General features: G+C 36.7%; 1 protein-coding gene and 1 pseudogene across 7 annotated transcripts in view; one reads left to right on the top strand and one right to left on the bottom strand.

The window, feature by feature from the left end:
• The window catches only part of TCF12 (transcription factor 12), a 396,768-nt gene that overhangs the window by 52,062 nt on the left and 318,429 nt on the right, over positions 1-26,277 (top strand). The window lies entirely within an intron of this gene.
• Positions 1-26,277, bottom strand: part of LOC136793732 (Krueppel-like factor 4 pseudogene) — a 125,752-nt pseudogene that overhangs the window by 29,755 nt on the left and 69,720 nt on the right.

Below are 26,277 nucleotides of genomic sequence, written 5' to 3'. Positions count from 1 at the left end.
GTACAAATGAGCATCTGTACTATACTAACTTCTGTAAGAAAAAAGGCAGCATAAGAAATTGCACATATATCTGCACATGAAATACAGGAAGGATAAACTAGAAACCACAGACACAGTGAATAGGAACAGGGTGGAAAGAATGAGGGATGGGAGTGGGATTAAAGAAATGGAGGAAGTTGTGACATTACTGAGTATACTTTTTTCTATGGTTCTAACTTTTGGAACTATGTCATTGTTTCACTTTTTTTGTTTTTTTTTTTTTAAATCTCTAAAGTTAGAGAAAAAATGAAAAAAGTGGACTAAAACAGAAACAAATGAACTCAACTGATTTCAAATGAATTACATAGTTACATTGTGAGTTGGGATGGGGACAAACTAACACATTTTGAACACAGTATTTGGACTGTATGGCTTTAAGACCGAAGCCAAAAAAAATAGGCTTTACTTTTTTGTGTAGAGCTACTATGGGTTAGCAAATCCAAAACTACTTTACCAGGATTGAGAAAATGGTAAAAAAAAATATTTTATGGGTAATAGAAGCCAGATTTCTTATTGTTGGAGGAGGGAGTTTTAAATATGCAAAGGGAGAAGGCTAGAAGGAAGAAATCTTGTGGTGTTCAGTTGGAATTTGAAGTAGAGATAAACTGATCTTTCTTTCTTCTTTGTGTCCATCCATCTGTCCATCCATCCATCAGTCTTTCCGTCTATAGAAATAATTATAGATGAGACAGGGGTGTGTGTGTGAGTGAATGTATGTGTATGAATAAATGTGTATATGTATATATATTAATTTATTTCATACTCTTCTATATCAACCCCTTGCATGGATCTGCTTCCTAGATAATTTTTAGTCAGCAATTTTATCATTGATTAAACTTGCTAGGTAGGATATTACAAAAAAATTCATTTAGACATTCTCTTTGTTTTTGTTGTTTGGCCATTTACAGAATGAATTTGTTAAATACATTTGCTAAAACATTAGACTTGTAGCTGTTTAATTTAGTTTTGTAAATGTCCCCCCAAATTTTCCTTTAAGAACATTTGTGTTATTGATAAAATGTTAGTAAAGAACAGCCTGTAATAAACATTTCTAGCATGTGCAAGTGGAAAGCAACGTCTCTAGCAGTCTTTAGTGATTAATAGATTAAATTCATTTTTACATTTGGATTTATGTATTACCGTCTAGCTCATGGCATGATCTAATAATAATCAAGATATGGTAATAGTAAAATATTAGTAATCAAGATGCGTTTATCTATAGTTGACAAAATGTAGTCTAAGGAAGAATTAAAGCTGTATTGGAGTCATTGGATTTGCTACTGAACGCTAAATTTAAAGTATATAATTATCGTGTGTAAAATTATAATCATAGTCTTATAATTTGTATATAATCATATGCCTATACTTTGAGGAAGAAAATATGTGTGAATTGTAGGTATTTTAATGATTGTTAATAAATTAAGTAATAATTAAATTTTCTTTTGGTGATTTCAAATTATTAGAATCTCATCCTAAAAAAAATGAATTACATAATAAAGTCTGCCTTGCTCTATAACCTGTGTGAATATGTTAAAAAAAATATTCTAGTAACCCCAAACTAATTTTTTGTTTATTACTATTTAATTTGAGGCAGTTCTAAGCACTTATAGCAGAGAGTTGACACATAGCCAATTACAAGTAACAATTTTAATAAAAGTTTAGAGTTAAGTTTTTAAAAAAGAGCTATCTTTGCATCTAAATTGAGGCCTCTACACGTTGTTTCTCACTAAAAGTAGTCAGAGATACTTGGAAAAAATGGCTGGTTTTGTATTTGATGCCAGAAATGTACAAAATAAGCCTGGAACATCTTATTATGCCAGGTAATAAGTAATAAGGAAGCTTCAAAGACTAATGGAATCTTGTTAGAAACACTCAGGGTCCAACTTGAAGAGCTTCCCATAGGCTGAAAATTGGACAGTTTGAGCTTTAATAATATCTATAGCAGATTGAGACACTTCATATATGTTTAAATACAGGAGTTCATAATGACTCTAAAAAATGACTGGTCATATTGGTGGAGGATGCTATTAAACCAGTCATTATTTTAAAAGTGGGAAATGAAAGAATTGCTTATCCTATCTTTCCTGTAAGAACTGTACCATTGGGCAACCAAGTAGATGATGAGGGGGATATTTATTTTTATAGAACTCTTCTAGCTAACAAATGGGAAAGGAATTATAAAATTAGAATGTCACCATTTTGTAAGCCCTAATAAGTTAATGAATTGAACATCGTGGAAATTAACACTACTAGTGAAAAACAGCCAGAACATTTGCCTCTTGATGTAATACTACCCATGAAAAAATCTTGTTCTGCCAGAAAAAAAGAGTTGAACCTCAATCTGATCAAGCATCTAAATTCAACTACTAACTTATGGAAAATACAGAAGAAGAAAGTGTTAAGTACTAACAGCAACCCCTTGCTGGATATAATCAGAAAAATTCAGACTGTAGGAAACTACAGAGCAACCAAAAATTTCTTCCCTCTCCTCCCAAGGTCTCAAAGAACAAACAGGAGGGGACACATTTAAAACTTAAAGTTAATCAAAGTTAAATAAAATTATAAATCAGATCCTCAGTTCAAGTGCTCAACAGCCATATGTGGTTAGTGGCTACTATATCAGACACTGCAGTTATGGAAAATTTCCATCTTTGCAGAAAGTTCTGTTAGATAGGTATATTAATTTCCTAGGGCTTCCGTAATAAATTACCCACAAACTGGGTGGCTAAAATTGCAGAAATTTTTTCCCTGACAGTTCTAGAGGCCACAAGTTCAAAATTAAGGTGTTGGCAGGGCTATACTCCTCCTGAAGGCTGTAGGGGTTTATCCTTCCTTGCCTCTTCCAGCTTCTGATGGCACCCTGATGTTTTTGGTTTGTGACAGCATATTTATCCTTTCTCATATAAGGACACCAGTCATTGGATTTAGAGCCTACTCTAAATCTAGGATGATCTTATCTTGAGATCCTTAACTTAATTACTTGTTCAAAGACCCTATTTCCAAATAAGGTCACATTTGCAGGTGTTAGGTGTATTGATTTGGACATAGTCTTTTTTTTTTTTTTTTTTGCGGTATGCGGGCCTCTCACTGTTGTGGCCTCTCCCATTGCGGAGCACAGGCTCCGGACGCGCAGGCTCAGCGGCCATGGCTCACGGGCCCAGCCGCTCCGCGGCATGTGGGATCTTCCCGGACCAGGGCACAAACCCGTGACCCCTGCATCGGCAGGCAGGCTCTCAACCACTGCACCACCAGGGAAGCCCTGGACATAGTCTTTTTGAGAGACACAATTTTTAACCTACTACAACAGTGCAACTAAACATTAAAAGGGACTAAGACATATCAAACAATTGCAGTATCTGGACTCTTTGGATCCTGATGCAAACAAACATTATAAAATTAAAAATTATGAAATGAATTCCCTGGGGGGTCCAGTGGTTAGGATGCCAAGCTTCCACTGTAGGGGACAGGAGGTTCCATCCCTGGTTGGGGAACTAAGATCCCGCATGCTGTACGGTGCAGCCAAAAGGGAAAAAAAAAGTAATAAAATATGCCACTTAGAAAAAAAAACATAAAAATTATGAAATGATCGTACATTAGGATAATGAATATCTGTATTAAAGAATTTTTGTTAGCTCTTTTATGGGTAATAATGGTATTGCAATCATTATTATTATTATTATTATGTTTTGCGGTACGCGGGCCTCTCACCGCTGTGGCCTCTCCCGTTGCGGAGCACAGGCTCCGGACGCGCAGGCTCAGCGGCCATGGCTCACGGGCCCAGCCGCTCCACGGCATGTGGGATCCTCCCGGACCAGGGCACGAACCCGTGTCCCCTGCATCAGCAGGTGGACTCTCAACCACTGCGCCACCAGGGAAGCCCTGCAATTATTTTTAAAGAAAGAACTTTTATTGTTTAGAAGTACAGCAATATTTCCAGTTGAGATGAAATGATATATTGGAGATTTGAAAAAATAATGCAGGAATGAGAAAATGGGTAGTGTATAGATAAGGGGCTGCAAGCTACAGACCATTTAGCTTACAGCCTGTTTTTGTAAATAAAGTTTTATTGGAACACAGCCATACCCATTCGTGTACATATGGCCTGTGGCTACTTTTGTGATATAAAGGCAGAATTGAGTAATTCAAACAGAGACCAATGGGCTTCAAAAAACCTGAAACATTTACTATGTGGCATTTTACTGAAAAAATTTGTTGACCCCTGCCTGGTGTAGATGAAACAGGTAGACAATGAATTGATAATAGTTAAAGCTGTCTCCTTTTTATATATGTTTGAAATTTCCCATAATATGTTAAATTTTCTGAAAAATAATAGACCGTTTCTCTGATTTGAGAGTAAGAAAGAACTAAGCCTAAAAAGAGAAACAAAGGAAAATATGTAAATATTTTATTCTGAAAATATAATAGACCGTTTCTCTGATTTGAGAGTAAGAAAGAACTAAGCCTAAAAAGAGAAACAAAGGAAAATATGTAAATATTTTATTCTGTCAATATAAAAATTCTATTTGTAATATTTTATCTCTTTGAGGTATGAAATGAATATGGTAAGAAGTTAACATTTGTTAAATATGGCTGTTGGAAACATGAGTCTTACATTATTTTGTATTTATCTGTATGCTCAAATATTTTTAATTAAAAAAAGCCAAACTCTGTTATGTTACAAATTTAACTTAAAGTTTATAAGGGCAAACTACACATTTGGGAAAGTATTTGCAATATATGACAACAGTTTGAGAGCCTTATTACATACACATCCTTTATAAATTTCCAAGAAAAAAAATCTCCCTGTTAGAAAAAGACACATACATTGTTTGCCAAAGAAATGCAATTGGGGGAGTCCCCCCCCCTCCCCCGTACGTGGGCCTCTCACTGTCGTGGCTTCTCCCATTGCGGTGCACAGGCTCTGGACGCGCAAGCTCAGCGGCCATGGCTCACGGTCCCAGCTGCTCCGCGGCATGTGGGATTTTCCCAGACCGGGGCACGAACCCGTGTCCCCTGCATTGGCAGGCGGACTCTGAACCACTGCACCACCAGGGAAGCCCGGGAAAAATGTTTTTTAAAAAAAAGAGAGAGAGAGAGACCATAAGCAGAAAAGTTAATTTAAAAAATTAGACACTCTTAAGATTAAGAAAATTATATATATATAAAACCACATCACTATATACATATATATATATATAGAGAGAGAGAGAGAGGAAGGGAGGGAGGGCAACTATATGTATATATACAGAGAATGTAAAATTTGTAGTTTTGTTGTTTTTTGTGTGTATTTTGGCCAATCAAGTTGTTTTGAAAGTAATATTTTAGAGTAAGTTGAAGTTTCTGAAGTTCAACAAGTGGAAAAAGAGTAATCTGTTTTTGGTAATTGAGTTTATTTGTTAACTGTTAGAAATTTCCGTTTGTAGAATATGTTTAACATCTTACGTATACTGATTGTTGAGACACTTCTCTAGAGGTTCTTAAACTTTAGCACATATCAGAGTCACCTAGAGGGCTTGTTAAAACATGGACAAGCCCTAGAGGGCTTGTTAAAAAATGTTAAAACATAGACAATCAAAACCTCATCCCCAGAGTTTTTGATTCAGTGGGTTTGGGATGGGGCACAGGATTTTCATTTCTGACAAGTTCCCCTGTGATCCAATGCTGCTGGTTTTGAGGGACCACACTTTGGTAACTGCTGCTCTACAATGAAGAGAAAAGAGAACGAAGGGGAAAAAAGGTATTTGTATTACAGCACCTAAGCTCTGTCTTTGATGCACAAGGTTTATGATCAGTTGAATATACAGTACATGAAAAAGCATTCCTTTTTTATTTAGAGAATCATTTGGAGCCTTAAGCCTGGAGTTTGTAACTTGTACAGCTTTGGTATGTAGGTGATGATTTCATTTGTTTAGGCCTAGCTTTTTTGAACAAAACAGCTTTTTTTTGAATTGTTTGAAGTATAGTTGATTTACCATGTTGTGTTAATTTCTACTGTATAGCAAAGTGGTTCACTTATACACATATATATGTATATACATTCTTATTTAAAATATTCTTTTCCATTATGGTTTATCATAGGATATGGAATATAGTTCTCTTTGCTCTACAGTAGGACCTTGTTGTTTATCCATTCTTATATAAAAGCTTACAGCTGCTAACCTCAACCTGCCACTCCATCCCTCCCCCAGTGCCCTCCCCCTTCGCAACCACAAGTCTGAAAAACTGACCTTTTTGTAGTTTATCGAGTTGCAGTGTTATTTAGGTGGATGAGAATGACTTCAAAGTGGAAATAGTGAAAAGAACAAGTGAGGTAAAGAAAAAGTATGATTCTACTAATATAAAATAAAACAGGGAAAAAACATTTTTAGGGAAACATATTTGGTAAAATTATTTTAAAAAGCAAGGGAATGTAAAGCTAAATTAGATATTGTGGTTACCTCCCAAGGGAGAGTATTTATAGTCCATTATTTGTATTTATACCTTACTTATATGATATAAATATTCTTTTTTTTTTTTTTTTTTTTTTTACTCTTCAGTAAGAATAAATCCTAAAGCAAAAGGCTCTATTTCCTTCATAGAAAAAAAATCTTAAGAATACTAAGGCTCCCTTAGGCTTTTAGTTGGGCCTGCCAAATGCCCTAGGCCAGCACTGTATGTTAGAATTTCTGCAGTGATGAAAGCTTTTAAAATCTTTGTCAAATGTGTCTAATAAGCATTTGAAATGTGGCTAGTGCAACTGTGAGGAAGTGATTTAAAATTTAATTCTTTAAAATTTATATTTAAATAGGCACATGTGATTGGTGTCTACCATATTATTGCAACTCTAGGCGGTTTAGAATATGGTTTAGCCCTTGAGTTAATAATCTATTAATAATTCTCCTACAGAATATGTAATGTTTGATTTGCTGACATTTTGCTTAGGTTACTGATTTTTGTGTGTTATCGTGTGTGCTTTGACTCCTACTTCTGCTTCTTGTGTTCAGTGGTAGAAGTTTGATTTACTTGTCTTCTGCCTTAAATTCCTAAATTGAGTCTTCAGGATCAGAAGCTATTGGACTAAAGTTTATTGAAAACACAGTCGTATTCTACTTTTAATGTTCTTTGAAATTTTCATAGAATAATTTTTTTGTTTGTTTGTTTACTTTTTTTAAACATCTTTATTGGAGTATAACTGTTTTACAATAGTGTGTTAGTTTTTCCTTTACAACAAAGTGAATCAGTTATACATATTCATATGTTCCCATATCTCTTCCCTCTTGCGTCAACCTTTCTCCCACCCTCCCATCCCACCCCTCTAGGTGGTCACAAAGCACAGAGGTGATCTCCCTGTGCTATGTGGCAGCTTCCCACTAGCTATCTAATTTACATTTGGTAGTGTATATATGTCCCTGCCACTCTCTCACTTTGTCACAGCTTACCCTTCCCCCTCCCCATATCCTCAAGTCCATGCTCTAGTAAGTCTGTGTTTTGTTCCTGTCCTACCACTAATCTCTTCATGACATTTTTTTTTCTTAGATTCCATATATATGTGTTAGCATACGGTATTTGTTTTTCTCCTTCTGACTTACTTCACTCTGTATGACAGACTCCAGGTCTATCCACCTCATTACAAATAACTCAGTTTCATTTCTTTTTATGGCTGAGTAATATTCCATTGTATATATGTGCCACATCTTCTTTATCCATTCATCTGTTGATGGACACTTAGGTTGCTTCCATGTCCTGGCTACCGTAAATAGAGCTGCAATGAACATTTTGGTACATGACTCTTTTTGAATTATGGTTTTCTCAGGGTATATGCCCAGTAGTGGGATTGCTGGGTCGTATGGTAGTTCTATTTTTAGTTTTTTAAGGAACCCCCATACTGTTCTCCATAGTGACTGTATCAATTTACCTTCCCACCAGCAGTGCAAGAGGGTTCCCTTTTCTCCACACCCTCTCCAGCATTTATTGTTTCTAGAGTTTTTGATGATGGCCAATCTGACCGGTGTGAGATGATATCTCATTGTAGTTTTGATTTGCATTTCTCTGATGATTAATGATGTTGAGCATTCTTTCATGTGTTTGTTGGCAATCTGTATATCTTCTTTGGAGAAATGTCTATTTAGTTCTTCTGCCCATTTTTGGATTGGGTTGTTTGTTTTTTTGTTATTGAGCTGCCTGAGTTGCTTATAAATTTTGGAGATTAATCCTTTGTCAGTTGCTTCATTTGCAAATATTTTCTCCCATTCTGAGGGTTGTCTTTTGGTCTTGTTTATGGTATCCTTTGCCGTGCAAAAGCTTTTAAGTTTCATTAGGTCCCATTTGTTTATTTTTATTTCCATTTCTCTAGGAGATGGGTCAAAAAGGATCTTGCTGTGATTTATGTCATGGAATGTTCTGCCCATGTTTTCCTCTAAGAGTTTGATAGTGTCTGGCCTTACATTTAGGTCTTTAACCGATTTTGAGTTTATTTTTGTGTGTGGTGTTAAGGAGTGTTCTAATTTCATACTTTTACAGGTAGCTGTCCAGTTTTCCCAGCACCACTTGAAGTGGCTGTCTTTTCTCCACTGTACATCCTTCCCTCCTTTATCAAAGATAAGGTGACCATATGTGTGTGGGTTTATCTCTGGGCTTTCTGTCCTGTTCCATTGATCTATATTTCTGTTTTTGTGCCAGTACCATACTGTCTTGATTACTGTCGCCTTGTAGTATAGTCTGAAGTCAGGGAGCCTGATTCCTCCAGCTCCGTTTTTCGTTCTCAAGATTGCTTTGGCTATTCGGGGTCTTTTGTATTTTCATACAAATTGTGAAATTTTTTTGTTCTAGTTCTGTAAAAAAATGCCAGTGGTAATTTGATAGGGATAGCATTGAATCTGTAGATTGCTTTGGGTAGTAGAGTCATTTTCACAATGTTGATTCTTCCAATCCAAGAACATGGTATATTTCTCCACCTATTTGTATCATCTTTAATTTCTTTCATCATTGTTTTATAGTTTTCTGCATACAAGTCTTTTGTCTCCTTATGTAGGTTTATTTCTAGATATTTTATTCTTTTTGTTGCAATGGTAAATGGGAGTGTTTTCTTAATTTCACTCTCAGATTTTTCATCATTAGTGTATAAGAATGCCAGAGATTTCTGTGCATTAATTTTGTATCCTGCAACTTTACCAAATTCATTGATTAGCTCTAGTAGTTTTCTGGTAGCATCCTTAGGATTCTCTATGTATAGTATCATGTCATCTGCAAACAGTGACAGCTTTACTTCTTCTCTTCCTATTTGGATTCCTTTTATTTCTTTTTCTTCTCTGATTGCTGTGGCTAGAACTTCCAAAACTATGTTGAATAAGAGTGGTGAGAGTGGGCAACCTTGTCTTGTTCCTGATGTTAGTGGAAATGGTTTCAGTTTTTCACCATTGAGAACAATGCTGGCTGTGGGTTTGTCATATATGGCCTTTATTATGTTGAGGAAAGTTCCCTGTATGCCTACTTTCTGCAGGGTTTTCATCATAAATGAGTGTTGAATTTTGTCAAAAGCTTTCTCTGCATCTATTGAGATGATCATATGGTTTTTCTCCTTCAGTTTGTTGATATGGTGTATCCCGTTGATTGATTTGCATATTTGAGGAATCCTTGCATTCCTGGAATAAACCCCACTTGATCATGGTGTATGATCCTTTTAATGTGCTGTTGGATTCTGTTTGCTAATATTTTGTTGAGGATTTTTGTATCTATGTTCATCAGTGATATTGGCCTGTAGTTTTCTTTCTTTGTGACATCTTTGTCCGGTTTTGGTGTCAGGGTGATGGTGGCCTCATAGAATGAGTTTGGGAGTGGTCCTCCCTCTGCTATCTTTTGGAAGAGTTTGAGAAGGATAGGTGTTAGCTCTTCTCTAAATGTTTGATAGAATTCGCCTGTGAAGCCATCTGGTCCTGGGCTTTTGTTTGTTGGAAGATTTTTAATCACAGTTTCAGTGCTTGTGATTGGTCTGTTCATATTTTCTATTTCCTCCTGGTTCAGTCTCAGCAGGTTGTGCATTTCTAAGAATTTGTCCATTTCTTCCAGGTTGTCCATTTTATTGGCATACAGTTGCTTGTAGTAATCTCTAATAATCTTTAGTATTTCTGCAGTGTCAGTTGTTACATCTCCTTTTTCATTTTAGAATAATTTTTTTAATGTCAGAATTTTATTGCATGATTTTTCTGTTGATTCTATTTAAAATATCAATGCCATTGACTTTTCTGAGCCCTAAACAAAATTTATTTTATAATTTGAGTCATTTAGTAAATATTACTTGCTTGTTGTGAACCATGCATTCTTGAGAATTGGGGAATGATTGAAGAAATAGACTCTGACTTATGAGGTGAGCATGTTTGGAAGTATTTTTAGAAAGCAGAGTGTGCTTGAAAGAAACACATTGAATAGTTATATACTAGCTGGAGGAGTGAGGGTATGACTGGGAAGAGACCAAATAAAAATGTTTATATATTTTTATTTCGTTATTTTGTCACTTGAAGGTAATGGAGATTGTACATCAAAGTTCTTCAGTGTTCCTATTACTATATAAATGTTGTGATTTCTTTTTTTATTTGCAAAATATATATTTCAAAAAGGACTTGTACCTGTAATATACAAAGAACTTGTAACCCAAAAAACTGACCACCCAGTTTAAAAAAAAATAAGACAGAGCTATCTAAAAATACACTCCATCAGAGAAGACATATGAATGGCCAACACCACTTGTAAACATGTTCAGTGTCATTAACACTGTAATCAGAAAAATGTGAATTAAAACCATAATGAGACACACTGCACACCAATTAGAATGGCTAAATTAAAACAACAACACGAAATCATAATACCAAGTATTGTTGAGTCTGTGGAGCATCTGAATTCTCATTTCATTTCAAATGGAAATAAAAAATAATCCAGGCACCTAGGAAAACAGCTTGGCACTTTCTTATAAATACAGCATACATTTACTGTATAACCCAACATTCCCACTCCCTGGAATTTATCCAAGAGAATAAATTGGATGAATTTATCCAGTGAAACGTGTATATACATTTTTTTTTAGAATCATCATAGAAGCCTTATTCATGATAATACCAAATGGGAAACACCCGAAATATTTATCAACTGGTGAATAAATTAAAACAATTATACCACAAGATAGACAACTCACATCTATATAAAGGAAAAGTACTCAGCAACAGAAAGGAACAAAATATTGATAAATGAGTACATAGTTGAATCTCAGAAGCATCAAGCCATTTGAAGTAAGGCACTACATACTATGAGTCCATCTATATGAAACTTTTATCCTAATGATTCTCATATCCTTTCTGCTACATAGGTGATGGTTATTGGGTTTACCTATTTAATATTAATACACTTTATTCCTTATGTTACAGCTTTGTTCTTCATCATAGGTTGATAGCTTATTATAGTAATAGGTATTTTCCAAATGTCTGAAACCTGTCATGCAGTTCCTAGAAGTTAGTCTGTTTTCTCTGTCCTTGAGGGTCCAGTAGAGTCTCTTGATTCAGGTTCCCCAGGTGGATGTTTGCTTTTTGCTCTTGTTCCTTTTACAGACCAGCTTCCTTTTCTTATTTATCACTTTGCCCAAATTCACAAGATCTCCAACTTAAGCACTGTCTTTATGTCTGCCTCTTGGGTCCAATTCACAAGAGAACATTTGATTGTTAATAAGCCAGTGGATTCACTAGTCTCAGATTGGCCACCCCTGTCTCATCCAGTTAGTTGGGGTTAGGCACATGATTGTTAACTGGTATGGCTGCCTAGGCTGCCCATTTAATTGAGTGGGGTTTGTGATATGTATATTATTATTATTATTATAGCAGCTTTTTTTTTTTTTTTTTTTTTTTTTTTGTGGTACGCAGGCCTCTCACTGTTGTGGCCTTTCCCGCTGCGGAGCACAGCCTCCGGACGCGCAGGCTCAGCGGCTATGGCTCACGGGCCCAGCTGCTCTGTGGCGTGTGGGACCCTCCCTGACCAGGGCACGAACCCGTGCCCCCTGCATCGGCAGGCGGACCCTCAACTACTGCGCCACCAGGGAAGCCCTAAAGCTAATTTTTAAAATTTTATTTTATTTTATTTTTGGGCTGTGTTGGGTCTTTGTTGCTGGATGTGGGCTTTCTCTAGTTGCGGCGAGCGGGGGCTACTCTTCATTGCATTGCGCGGGCTTCTCATTGCGGTGGTTTCTCTTGTTGTAGAGCATGGGCTCTAGGTGCACGGGCTTCAGTAGTTGCGGCCCGCAGGTTCAGTAGTTGTGGCTTGCAGGCTCTAGAGTGCAGGCTCAGTAGTTGTGGTGCATGGGCGTAGTTGCTCCACGCCATGTGGGATCTTCCCAGACCAGGGCTTGAACCCGTGTTCCCTGCATTGGCAGGCAGATTCTTAGCCACTGAGCCACCAGGGAAGTCCGTGTGATATGTATATTATAAACTTAATTAAATGAATTCTCCATGTATTAGCTTTTTTTGATTACGTTTATGCATGTTCATTAACAGATACTTTTTGAGCACTTATAAAAATATACAGTGACAGTTGATGGTGCTACAAAGACGGCTAGAGGCAGGTATAATCCCTGCCCCCAAGGAGTTAATAGTCTTAGTGAGAGTGACACATAAACAATAAAAATAATGTAATACAGTGGTAATAAGCAGGTAACTAATACAAGTAGACTACTTAATAGTCATACCAAATAAGGACTCAGAGTTGGATTTCTATCCCTGAGATAAACAACGTGGCCTTGAGTAAGTTTCCTAAAATATCAAAGTACCAGTCTTTAAAAAGAGAGTGATGCACAGCTTCATTGTGTCACCCCAGATAATGTACATGAAAGTGTCCTGTAAAGTGTGAAGTGTGACAAAAATGTTACCATTGTTTTATTGGACTATTTCATGACCTTCAATTTTAGTGTAATCTAGTAATTTGGAAAGACTTAGTAAACTGAAAGACTGATTTTTCCTACTGCTCTAGCCTTGGAGGGTATATCATCCTTTCGAGACTTGATTTTTGCTTTCTTTTTCATGTGGACATGAATTTTGTTGTGATTTATAATGTATTGCCCTTTTTTATATTATTTACTTTTCTCAATACTTCTAATAGTTTCTCTGCCATTTTATCAGGTTCTTTCCTTGTGCATTGTTTTGCCTGTCTGTATTTTTACTTTTCTCTTTGAATTTAACATTTGAACTGTGATACAAATGTTTGAAGCTATACTTTTATACATAAACATTCTTTCTCTATATATTATTTCTACTAAGTTGCTTTATTTTTTAACTAAAATCGATATTGTTGGTATTGTTTTGTATTAACTCAGGTTTATATTGATATGTCATTATTAATTGATTAGTCAGGAGTAAAGGCAACTTTTAACATCTTTATTAGAGTCTAATTGCTTTACAATGCTGTGTTAGTTTCTGGTGTATAACAAAGCGAATCAGCTATACATATACATATATCCCCATATCTCCTCCCTCTTTTGTCTCCCTCCCACCCTGTCTCCCTCCCACCCTCCCTATCCCACCCCTCTAGGTGGTCACAAAGCACTGAGCTGATCTCCCTGTGCTGTGTGGCTGCTTCCCACTAGCTCTGTATTTTACATTTGGTAGTATATATATGTCCATGCCACTCTCTCACTTCATCCCAGCTTACCCTTCCCCCTCCCTGTTTCCTGAAGTCCGTTCTCTACGTCTGCGTCTTTGTTCTGTCCTGCCCTGCCCCTAGGTTCTTCAGAACCATTTAAAAAATTTTTTTAGATTCCATATATATGTGTTAGCATACAGTATTTGTTTTTCTCTTTCTGACTTATTCACTCTGTATGACAGACTCTAGGTCCATCCACCTCACTACAAATAACACAATTTTGTTTCTTTTTTATGGCTGAGTAATATAACTATAGGTTTTATTGTTTAGAAGGCAAATATTTTATGCTTTCAAGTTACATTGCTTTCTGTAGTTAATTCTGTTGGGAAATCTGAAAATGAATATTTTGTTTTTCATTTGAGGCAGATACATGGCACTGATTGTAAGTCACGTACTACTGAATAGTCACTCACATTTGGATGGCTACCATATTGGATGAGTGGGTATCCCACTTAATTTTTCTATTGGCACTTTACATTAACAACTATCAGCAAAATTAGCTCTTCAAAAAGGTGGCTGATAGGGCTTCCCTGGTGGCGCAGTGGTTGAGAATCCGCCTGCCGATGCAGGGGACACGGGTTTGTGCCCTGGTCCGGGAAGATCCCACATGCCGCAGAGCAGCTGGGCCCGTGAGCCATGGCCGCTGAGCCTGTGCGTCCGGAGCCTGCGCTCCGCAATGGGAGAGGCCACAACAGTGAGAGGCCCACGTACCACAAAAAAAAAAAAAAAAAAAAAAGGTGGCTGATAAATATATATTATTTATTTACTATATGTATCTTGTGTTATGAATGATACAGTGTAGTTATGGAGTCTAGATTTCAAACAGTGGCATTAGGACGGGAATAAAACACAGACCTGCTAGAGCATGGACTTGAGGATATGGGGAAGGGGGAAGGGTAAGCTGTGACGAAGTGAGAGAGTGGCACGGACATATATACACTGCCAAACGTAGGGTGGATAGCTAGTGGGAAGCAGCCGCATGGCACAGGGAGATCAGCTAGGTGGTTTGTGACCACCTAGAGGGGTGGGATAGGGAGGGTGGGAGGGAGGGAGACGCAAGAGGGAAGAGATATGGGAACATATGTATATGTATAACTGATTCCCTTTGTTATAAAGCAGAAACTAACACACCATTGTAAAGCAATTATACTCCAATAAAGATGTTAAAAAAAAACCCAAAACAACAATAAACATTTATTCCCCACACAAAAAAATGGCATTCGTAATGATTTGGAAGAAAGCATCTATTAATTTTTCTTTAAAAATTATATTTTCAGTGTTGCAAAAGTAATATATACATACACACATACAGAAAGTTTAAAAATATGAAGCAAAAATAAGAAAACAAAAACACCATATTCCCATCACTTAGAGATGACATAGTTAATACTTTAGTGTTCTTCTAGGTGTTTTTCTATGTATATGTATGTACACTTGTATTTCTTTACTAATATTATATCATTGTACATGTTATTTTAGTATATGCTTTTTAAAGTTAACAATTTCTGCTTTTCCATGTCAGCAGATTTTCATCTTATCTAATCCATGCTCACATTTTTTCAGGTTTTTGAAAAAAATATTATTTGCAGTTGATCTGCCCAAACCGGATCCAATCCAGGATAACTCGTATTTGATAATTACTACCACTTAAGTCTTTTAAATCTAGCACAGCATCCCCCCGGCCTCTCCACACACACACCTTTTTCCTGTCACTGACTTTGATTAGACATTGCCTTTTGTTGTGCATGTCTCTTTTGTTGGGGGGTGGGGGTGAGGCAGCGTGTTTGATTGTTTCCTGTTGGTGTTGGTTAGCTTGTTCCTCTATGTATTTTATCTTTTTTTTCTCAGCTCTCTATATCTTTTTGTTGTTGTTATTCAGAAGATATTGTGCCATTAATTGTAGACTTTTGGGCTAATAAGTGCCTTCAGCTTGCTTTCTGAAAGCTAAGGCAGTAAGAGAGTATCAAAAATAGAATGTGGGGGCTTCCCTGGTGGTGCAGTGGTTGAGAGTCCACCTGCTGATGCAGGGGACACGGGTTCATGCCCCTGTCTGGGAGGATTCCACATGCCACAGAGCGGCTGGGCCGGTGAGCCATGGCCGCTGAGCCTGTGCGTCTGGAGCCTGTGCTCCTCCGCAGCGGGAGAGGCCACAGCAGTGAGAGGCTTGAGTACCGCAAAAAAAAAAAAAAAAAAAAAAAAAAGTGAATTTTGTAATCAAGTTTCAAGAAAAAAGGGCAGTAGAATTTAGGATTTCATAATGATACCCAAAATACTTTAAAAGTCTGTATATCACATGATTAACTATTTTGAAGGTAAACTTTATCCTCTATTTGTAACTTAGCCTTGCAAACCTTTATTTCTTCTTCCCCACCTTAAGGATGAGTTCATTCTAGGTCATCATTTTCAGCATGTCTAGCAGCCCAATGTTTTCAGTTACACTGTGTTTAAATTACACAGGGTACTTAGATTTGGTGGGAACCTCACAGAATCTCAGTTCTGCTATTTTTAAAAAGTTGCTTCCCCCGCCGTTATTTCCGTATATGCTCATTAGACAAATATTTGAAAATATGGCCAGAAAGAGAAAAAGAATTGTCCATAGTTGACACCAAATCTCTATCTTCATTTTTATAAACTTTAAAATAATTCAAGTACACACATACTAAAAAGCATACAGATTGTCAGTATTCAGCTTGATGAAATTTAGGAAAGCGAATACACCCATATAACTACCATACAGATCAAGAAATATAACATTACTGCATTCTAGAACCTGTTGCGTACCACTTCCTAGGCATTATCCCCTCTGGAAGGTAGCCACTATTCTGACCCCTTTTGTTTAGATAAGTTTTCCCTGTTGGTGAACTTTATATAAATTGAATCATACAGTACGTGCTCTTTTATGTGGGGCTTGACTTGCTCACCAGTCTATGAGATTCATGCATGTTGTTCATTTAGTTCATTCTTTTTCATGGTATCAGCTCTCTATATCTTGTATTTTAAGTTAGTGTGTAGTTTTAAATTTAGCTAAAATATACCCCCCCAATTAATCTTTCAAGCAGATCAGTATGGTAGCTGTAAATACTGAATGATTTTGGTCCTCCTCTTCCTTTTTGTTCAAAGACTAGAAAAAAGAAAGATGAGTTTTCATGAATTATCTATGTACACATTTCTTAATTTAAGATAAATTAATAAAAAGGAAATCTAGCTTCATTTATGTCCACAAATATTATTATCTCTAGCCTGTATTAATCTGCTTGAGTATAATTTCAGGTTATCTCTAGGGTTTTCTTTAAAAATATGTGACAAAACATTTAAATTAATATTTTCTTTAAAAAAGAAAATGATGTGAAGTAGGTACAATGCTGAACCAGTTGCATACCTTACCTTGTATTAATATAACCATTATTGAAAATTAGAAAGTTTTAATTATAAGGTCAGTTCTTAAAATTTACATCACCATATGTTGCAGTTTGGGGAAATGCGTATTGCATAGTACAGAATGTTTTAATGATTATTTAAGAAAATGGATTCCTGAGAGATTTGACATTTTGGTACATTATTTATTTGAATTTCACTGCTTCTTAATTTTCCTTGTAATTGGGAAAGTTCTGATAGACTCTATCATACTAGATCTTAAAATCCACAGACTGCTAAAACATGGAAATATGAATAGAGGTATCTAAAAACATAATGTACAGAGTATGAGCCTTGAAGCTTATATTTCTGAAAATTCCATCGGTGATTTTACAGTTGTGGAATATGACTTTGGGGGAAACACGTTTGGGGGACTAAAGTTGCAAACAAGGATGAGTCCTTATATATTTTTATTTTTATTAACCCAGAACACTGAAGTAAACTCTATAAACAGAAATAATTTATGAAAATTTTATGGATTTCATATTAGGTAAGCCTAAAGCAGTGAATTTCTGTTTATTGACCGTAATTACTGAAAATATTTCCTTCCCCCAAAGTTTCGGTGGAGTGGTTATATTCATTTTTCTCTTATGCAAATTGAATAGTTTATGTCTTCTCCTTCCTTCAGGTTCTTACTACCTTTCTGATTTTGTGACTCAGGAGTAATGGATGCCTGCTCATTTCTCATTATGGATCCAGAGACAGACTTAGATGTGTGAGCAAGGAAAAAGCTTTGGAAAATCTTCACCTATTCGGTGATTATTTCTGGTCCTTTGCTATGCTTTTTAAAACCTAAGGCATGAGCAAGGCTGAGTTGTCTGACTTGGATCAGGGTATCCTTTCCTAATCTAAATTCCCTTCTACATCAGACATAGGAGTCTTATTTCTAAGGCCTGGTTTTAATTTTCTTTCCTAAGCTTGAATTACAAAAACCTCTGCACCTGCTTGGTCATCCACTTTGTCATATATGTGTACATACATACATACATATATATATGTACATGACAAAATATATATATGTATATATATATACAAATATATATAAACAATCTTTCAGTACCTCATTTTCTAATATGCCTCACTTGAATAACTGAATTGAATCTCTTAGTTGAGGTAGATGCATTCAGAACTGAATCTGCATATATACAATTAATTAATGGCCCATTAGCTCATAAGGAGAGCTTATGGTTTGGAAAGAATGTGTGTATATTTATTGGTATCATAGTAATATATTGAGATGTAAAAGGTGACCCTGACTTTTCAAGTTACAAAAACATTATTGCAGAAACAAAACAAAAGGAAAATTTCTCCCATCCAATTTAATCTTACCAAATTAAGCACTTTACTTTTTGTTTTAAATGATCTTTCAGCTGTTTTCTTAAGAAACACAGATTTTTCTTTATACCCATGATTTAGATGAATTACTCAGTTATATTGCTCAGTAATGGGCCAAATCACCCTCATCTACTCTGGTTATAGACCCCTAACGTCCTTAGAATATGCTATCATTTTAGAAAGTAGAGGATAAAAAGCACACCTGTGCTAATAGCAGCTGTGATGGGAGGTTGCTTTGTCTACCAAAAATTCTTGCTATTTCATAGCCCTTCCACCCAAGTTCAATTCAGGGAATAATTGCTGAGCATCATTCATTTGTATTTGAGCACTCTTAGTGGTTTGGGTTGGCTTCAAGTTAGAGTACTGACTGTTGTGGAGGAGGTTAGTCGTATTGCAGGGCATGATGAGCAGTGATAAGAATGATATGGAGGGACTTCCCTGGTGGTGCAGTGGTTAAGAATCCGCCTGCCAATTCAGGGGACACAGGTTCGAGCCCTGTTCCGGGAAGATCCCACATGCCGCAGAGCAACAAAGCCCGAGTGCCACAACTACTGAAGCCCGCGCGCCTAGAGCCTGTGCTCCGCATAAAGAGAAGCCACTGCAGTGAGGAGCCTGCTCACCGCAACAAGGAGTAGCCCCTGCTTGCCATAACTAGAGAAAGCCCGCTTGCAGCAACAAAGACCCAACTCAGTCATAAACAAACAAATAAATAAATAAATTATTTTTTAAAAAAGAATGATATGGAGTGTTGGGGGAAGGAGGTAAGGTATAAGTCCACCCCCAGGTGGGCAGAACTCAGCATACACTGACTTCAGTTAATATTTTGAAACATCCCTCTTCTAATCCCCCGAATGTTGACTTGGAAACTGTTGGCTTGGAAGATATTTCTTTCAAGAGAAAGTACAGATATTATAAAACAAACAAAAAAAACCCAGTACTCATTCATGGCCATAAGCAAATTCTTACCCTTGTTACAAGAAAGCAAGAAGGATGAAAAATGTCCACTTCCAGATCTGTTTCTTTTGTTTCATCATTCATTCTCCTGGGTCTCTTCAAGGTTCATTCCTACTCCATAAATTCTCAAAATGTTGATTTCAAAAACCAGAAGAAAGAAAAAGGCAGGGGCCAGATATAAGGGAATATGGGAATAGAGGGGCTGGTAGGAAGGAAAGCTGGAAAAGCCAGCCCAGGAGTATTAATCCAGTGTTTACACAGTAAGGAGAGTGATTGCTTTATGTGGTTAGTAAATTTTCTATGATGGAGATTTCTGAAAAGAAAGTTTTGAAATTATTTGAAAAGTGGCAGCATACATTAAGGATTAAACTTTTCAAGGAGACAATTTTGAAGAGCAGCATAGTTTTTGTTTAAGTGTTGACATGCTTATTTAGAAAAGAATTAGTCTTGCTGCAGATCATATTAAATGGTTTAAAATAGCTGATGAGTGGAACAGCTGTTGGTTGCAATTCATGATTCCATGATGAAGTGTAGATCTCTTGGTCCAGTTTTCAGTATCAAGCTGAGTTTAGTGTCTTTGATTCTAGCCACCATTTAAGTCAAACACTTTAGGGCTTGTTGAAGTCTCAGAAGTAACAATGTAGAGGGATCAGAGGATGATTATTTTAGTAAAAATAAAAGTTGGTTCATGCATTTAAAGTCAGGTATTATACATGCTATAATATCTGAAAGAAAATTGAAGCTTCTAGTGTTCATGAGATGGCAACTCAAAAAAACAGACTTTACAGCTTTTGAGATAGTAATTATACAACAACAGTCTGGCTTGTTGGAAAAGGAAAACGAAAAAAAAAGCGAGCCGAATAGTCCCAGGTCAGTTTCATTTACCTTTAAGATATTCCTTCCAAAGATAGATCATGGTGTAAATTGAGTGGAAATAGACTGGTGGGAACACTACTTGTAGCTGTAGACAGGGCTATGGTGTAAGTAATCAGTTGAAGTAAACTGCTCAAAAAACTAAAAGCTTGATTTTTTTTTTTTAAAGGAACAGCTTTGGTTGGAGCCCTCAGTAAAATGAAAGGATTAAAATGAAATTCTTATAACGTACACCAAGATTACAAGTGTAAATAATCATTAGAAAACTTCCATTTTCATATGATGTCTTGTTTCTTTAATAGTTTTACCATGGATTTTGTTGTTTCTAATCTTTTATCATTTCCATTCTCTTGTAAATCCTTTCTTGTAATATTTAAAAATGGTTATTAAAAACTAATGAGGGGCTTCCCTGGTGGCACAGTGGTTGAGAATCCGCCTGCCGATGCAGGGGACACGGGTTCGTGCCGCGGTCTGGGAAGATCCCACATGCCGCGGAGCGGCTGGGCCTGTGAGCCATGGCCGCTGAGCCTGCGCGTCCGGAGCCTGTGCTCCGCAACGGGAGAGGCCACAACAGTGAGGCCCGCATACCGCAAAAAAAAAAAACTAATGAGGATTAATTTTTTAATTAAAATCGCTTTATAGGCAGCTTCTAGGAATATTTTTATTTCTGAAAGCAAGGTATATATAATCAAAGCTTTTTTAATAAATAGGTTCATTTTCTTCCTCATATGGGAAATATCCTTTGTTTCATACAGTACCATGTATTATTTCACACATATTCTTAACAAGTGTTTACCTCAAATTGTTTCTTTTTTAAATACTCAAGTGTATTCATGGACTATTACCTAGTGTTATAAACATAATCACCTTTCAATAGTACATTTATCCTTCACTCATAGGAAGAATAGTTCATTTTACTGCTGAAGCTCATCAAGTGTTCTTTTTTTCCTACCCATATGTTTTTAAAGTGATCAGTTATCAGCAACGTTGCCTAAGTGCATTTATAATTCTGGTTATATTTATTTTACTTACTCCTTCAATAAATATTTTGGCATGTCTTCTGTTTGTGCCTTTCTACAGAAAAGGTAAGGATCTTTTCACGTTACATTAAAAAATTTTTCATGGTAGTATGAGAATTATGAAGCATGAAAACATCTAAACGTCAGGATTGCATTATTTTATTTAGAATGTTAGCTTATCGTATAAACTCAGAGTTGCAAACGCTACTCTCAGGGTTTCTCCTGTGGTTGCTGTAAGTGAGCTGGTTGACTAATAAAATTATCTCTGAAGGACAAAGGTTGTAATCAGACCTAAAGGTTTTAATCAAACTCAATGCTCGGTTATGATGGCAGGGTGCAGATGAATATTTCTCAAAAGAATAATTCCTAAACATTTTCTGATTTTCTTATCAAGGTTTTCTTAGAATGAAAAGCTGAAAAACTATATAATATCAAATATATTTTAAGGTAGCATGTGCTTTAAAAGGGTAAAAATTCCAAATCTCAATAAACAGTCAATAAATATTTAACTGAGTATCTACTATACTTCTAGATTTGTGTGGGGACCTTCAAAGACTATTAAAATATGGGTTTTGCCCTTAAGGAAATTTATGGTCCTTTTTTAAAAAAACTTCTTTCATTTTTAAAAATTATTTGACTGTTGGGTCTTAGTTGTGGTATGCAGGATCGTCGTTGAGACATGCAGGGTTTTTTGTTGCCTCGCTCGGTCTCTTCATTTTGGCACTCGGGCTTCTCTCTAGTTGCGGCGCACAGATTTCTCTCTAGTTATGGCATGCGGGTTTTTTCTCTCTCTAGTTGTGGTGTGCAGTCTCCAGAGCGCGTGGGCTCTGTAGTTTGCAGCATGCGGGCTCTCCTGTTGAGGTGTGTGGGCTCGGTAGTTGTGTGGGGGCTTAGTTGCTCTGCGGCATGTGAGATCCTAGTTCCCTGATCAGGGATCGAACCTGCGTCCCCTGCATTGGAAGGCAGACTCTTTACCACTGGACCACCAGGCAAGTCCCTATGGTCCTTTTTGAAGAGACAAGGTTAATAGCTATGAAAATTTAAATTCAGGAGTTTTAGAATAACTGATGTGAGGTTCTTAAAAGTGGTACTAATGAAGTTTGAAGCTGTTGCTCATGTGGCTTTGACTTGAGCTTAAATATGAAAGGAAATGATGTAAGATTTGTTCTGTTTATTTAGGTAACACCAGATTGAGTTACTTTTCTGGGACTACTTCAGAAATTTTAGGCTAGTTCTAGAATTTTAGGTTCCTAAGAGAATAATCTTTGGTTTAAATTATTTTGTAAGAATGTTTTATAAAAAGGGGATGTCTATCGCAAAATACTTTAATGTTATTTCATTTTAAAAAGTAATTTTTAGTATCTTTCCCTTCTGTGTGTATGTATTCGTTTTTTAAAAGTTTTTTTTCTTTTTTAAAATATTTATTCTTTTAATTTATTTTATTTTTGGCTACGTTGGGTCTTCGTTGCTGCTCTCAGGCTTTCTCTAGTTGTGGCGAGCAGGGGCTGCTCTTCATTGTGGTTCGTGGGCTTCTCATCGCGGTGACTTCTCTTGCTGTGGGCTCTAGGCTCGCGGGCTTTAGTAGTTGTGGGGCTCAAGCTCAGTACTTGTGGCGCAAAGGCTTAATTGCTGTGCAGCATGTGGGATCTTCTCGGACCGGGGCTGGAACCCATGTCCCCTGCATTGGCAGGCGGATTCTTAACCACTGCAGCTCCAGGGAAGTCCCTGAGTACTCTTTACTTCTCTACCTTTACTCATGCTTTGCCCTCTGCTCATAATGCCTTTCTCTGACAACTGGGGCTTAACACCCTCTCAGCCCCCACATCCTACTCTACATTCCTGTGCAACCAGATCATTTGTCATCTTATCTATGAACATGACTTCCAATTTCAGTCATCTTATTTTCCTGTAAGATTTTGTTTGCCCTGCCAGTCATGTTTGGTTATTCACCCATGTGACTCTCCTCTCTCACATCAGTGCTTTTCTTGAGGATAGATGTTAATTACATATGTATTTGGGATGCCTAGCATAATGTTGGGCACATAGTAGTTGTTGGATAAATTATTGAATTACCTAAATTCTCAATGCTCAGAACTAGTGGTTGGTTTTTGACATTTGTATTGTACAAGGTTAAGTTATGTGGTCATCACTTTCATAGATATATCTAGGTTTACAGCTATAAGTCTTTGTCTTTCTCTATTTTCAGTAATAAAGAAACTCAGGGCTAATGGTGATTTCATTTAACATGAACTGATGAAAGTCATGAGCTTATTTAGTCATATAAATCAGACAATTCATCAGAATTTGCTGAAATATTAACCTTTAAACACTACCTTTTTTTTTTTTTTACAGAAACTATATATACTTTTTATAATTATAAATTGACACGTAATTTTTTAAATTCATTCATTTAACAAATATTTATTGAATGTCTTCTCAACTCTAGGCACTCAGGTGGGCTTTGGAGATACAGTAGTGAGCAAGAAACACATAAGTTCATGGAGCTTTATTTAAAAACAAAAAGAATAAAGGTAAAGCATGAATATGCTGAATAATTCAAAATTTTAAACTTCTTTGGTTGATATAACGAAATTAGATAACTTTAATTTAGATAATCACATTTTATATGTCTAATTTAGTTTAAATGTTATAATCAAGGTTTAGAATCCTTATGCTTGTAAAAATACAGATAAATTGGAAATTTCTATTCATTTTGATGGTGATTACATTTAATACAGATGTAATTATGTATTTACAGAAAATGTATAATTAGCATCTTGAATGGAGCTGGTTCACCTTACACTGACTTAATACCTGTCTGCTTCATTTACTTTTCTTTTATTAAACATCTTTATTGGAGTATAATTGCTTTACATTGTTGTTAGTTTTTGCTGTATAACAGAGTGAATCAGCTATACATATACATATATCCCCATATCCCCTCCCTCTTGTGTCTCCCTCCCACCCTCCCTATCCCACCCCTCTAGGTGGTCACAAAGTAATGAGCTGATCTCCCTGTGCAATGTGACTGCTTCCCACTAGCAATCTCTTTTACATTTGGTAGTGTATATATGTCAGTGCCACTCTCTAACTTCATCCCAGCTTACACTTCCCACTCCCCGTGTGCTCAAGTCCATTCTCTACACCTGCGTCTTTATTCCTGTCCTACCCCTAGGTTCTTCAGAACCTTTTTTTTAAAATTAAGATTCCATATATATGTGTTAGCATATGGCACTTGTTTTTCTCTTTCTGACTTACTTCACTCTGTATGACAGATTCTACGTCCATCCACCTCACTACAAATAACTCAGTTTTGTTTATTTTTATGGCTGAGTAATATTCCATTGTGTATATGGGCCACATCTTCTTTATCCATTCATCTGTAGATGGACACTTAGGTTGCTTCCATGTCCTAGCTATTGTAAATAGAACTGCAATGAACATTGTGGTACATGCCTCTTTTTTTTTTTTTTTTTTTTTTTTTTTTTTGCGGTATGCGGGCCTCTCACTGTTGTGGCCTCTCCCGTTGCGGAGCACAGTCTCCGGACGCACAGGCCTAGCGGCCATGGCTCACGGGCTTAGTTGCTCCGCGGCATGTGGGATCTTCCCGGACCAGGGCACTAACCCGTGTCTCCTGCATCGGCAGGCGGATTCTCAACCACTGCACCACCAGGGAAGCCCCATGCCTCTTTTTGAATTATGGTTTTCTCAGGGTATATGCCCAGTAGTGTGATTGCTGGGTCGTATGGTAGTTCTATTTTTAGTTTTTTAAGGAACCTCTATACTCTTCTCCATAGGGGCTGTATCGATTTACATTCCCACCAACAGTGCAGAAGGGTTCCCTTTTCTTCACACCCTCTCCAGCATTTATTATTTGTAGATTTTTTGATGATGGCCGTTCTGACTGGTGTGAGATGATACCTCCTTGTAGTTTTGTTTTGCATTTCTTTGATCATTAGTCATGTTGAGATCCTTTCATGTGTTTCTTTTTCTTTTTAAACGTCTTTATTGGAGTATAACTGTTTTACAATAGTGTGTTAGTTTTTCCTTTACAACAAAGTGAATCAGTTATACATATAAATATGTTCCCATCTCTTCCCTCTTGCGTCACCCTCCCTCCCACCTTCCCTATCCCACCCCTCTAGGTGTCACAAAGCACAGAGGTGATCTCCCTGTGCTATGCAGCAGCTTCCCACTAGCTATCTAATTTATATTTGGTAGTGTATATATGTCCCTGCCACTCTCTGACTTTGTCACAGCTTACCCTTCCCCCTCCCCATATGCTCAACTCCATACTCTAGTAGGTCTGTGTTTTATTCCTGTCCTACCACTAATCTCTTCATGACATTTTTTTTTCCTTAGAGTCCATATATATGTGTTAGCATACAGTATTTGTTTTTCTCCTTCTGACTAACTTCACTCTGTATGACAGACTCCAGGTCTATCCACATCATTACAAATAACTCAGTTTCATTTCCTTTTATGGCTGAGTAATATTCCATTGTATATATGTGCCACATCTTCTTTATCCATTCATCTGTTGATGGACACTTAGGTTGCTTCCATGTCCTGGCTATCGTAAATAGAGCTGCAATGAACATTTTGGTACATGACTCTTTTTGAATTATGGTTTTCTCAGGGTATATGCCCAGTAGTGGGATTGCTGGGTCGTATGGTAGTTCTATTTTTAGTTTTTTAAGGAACCCCTATACTGTTCTCCATAGTGGCTGTATCAATTTACCTTCCCACCAGCAGTGCAAGAGGGTTCCCTTTTCTCCACACCCTCTCCAGCATTTATTGTTTCTAGAGTTTTTGATGATGGCCAATCTGACCGGTGTGAGATGATATCTCATTGTAGTTTTGATTTGCATTTCTCTGATGATTAATGATGTTGAGCATTCTTTCATGTGTTTGTTGGCAATCTGTATATCTTCTTTGGAGAAATGTCTATTTAGTTCTTCTGCCCATTTTTGGATTGGGTTGTTTGTTTTTT

This window comes from Kogia breviceps, chromosome 3 (genome assembly GCF_026419965.1).
Source record: "Kogia breviceps isolate mKogBre1 chromosome 3, mKogBre1 haplotype 1, whole genome shotgun sequence".
Taxonomy (NCBI): domain Eukaryota; kingdom Metazoa; phylum Chordata; class Mammalia; order Artiodactyla; family Physeteridae; genus Kogia; species Kogia breviceps.
The sequence above is the reverse complement of the archived record's forward strand: the minus strand, read 5'-3'. Positions and strand labels throughout refer to the sequence as shown.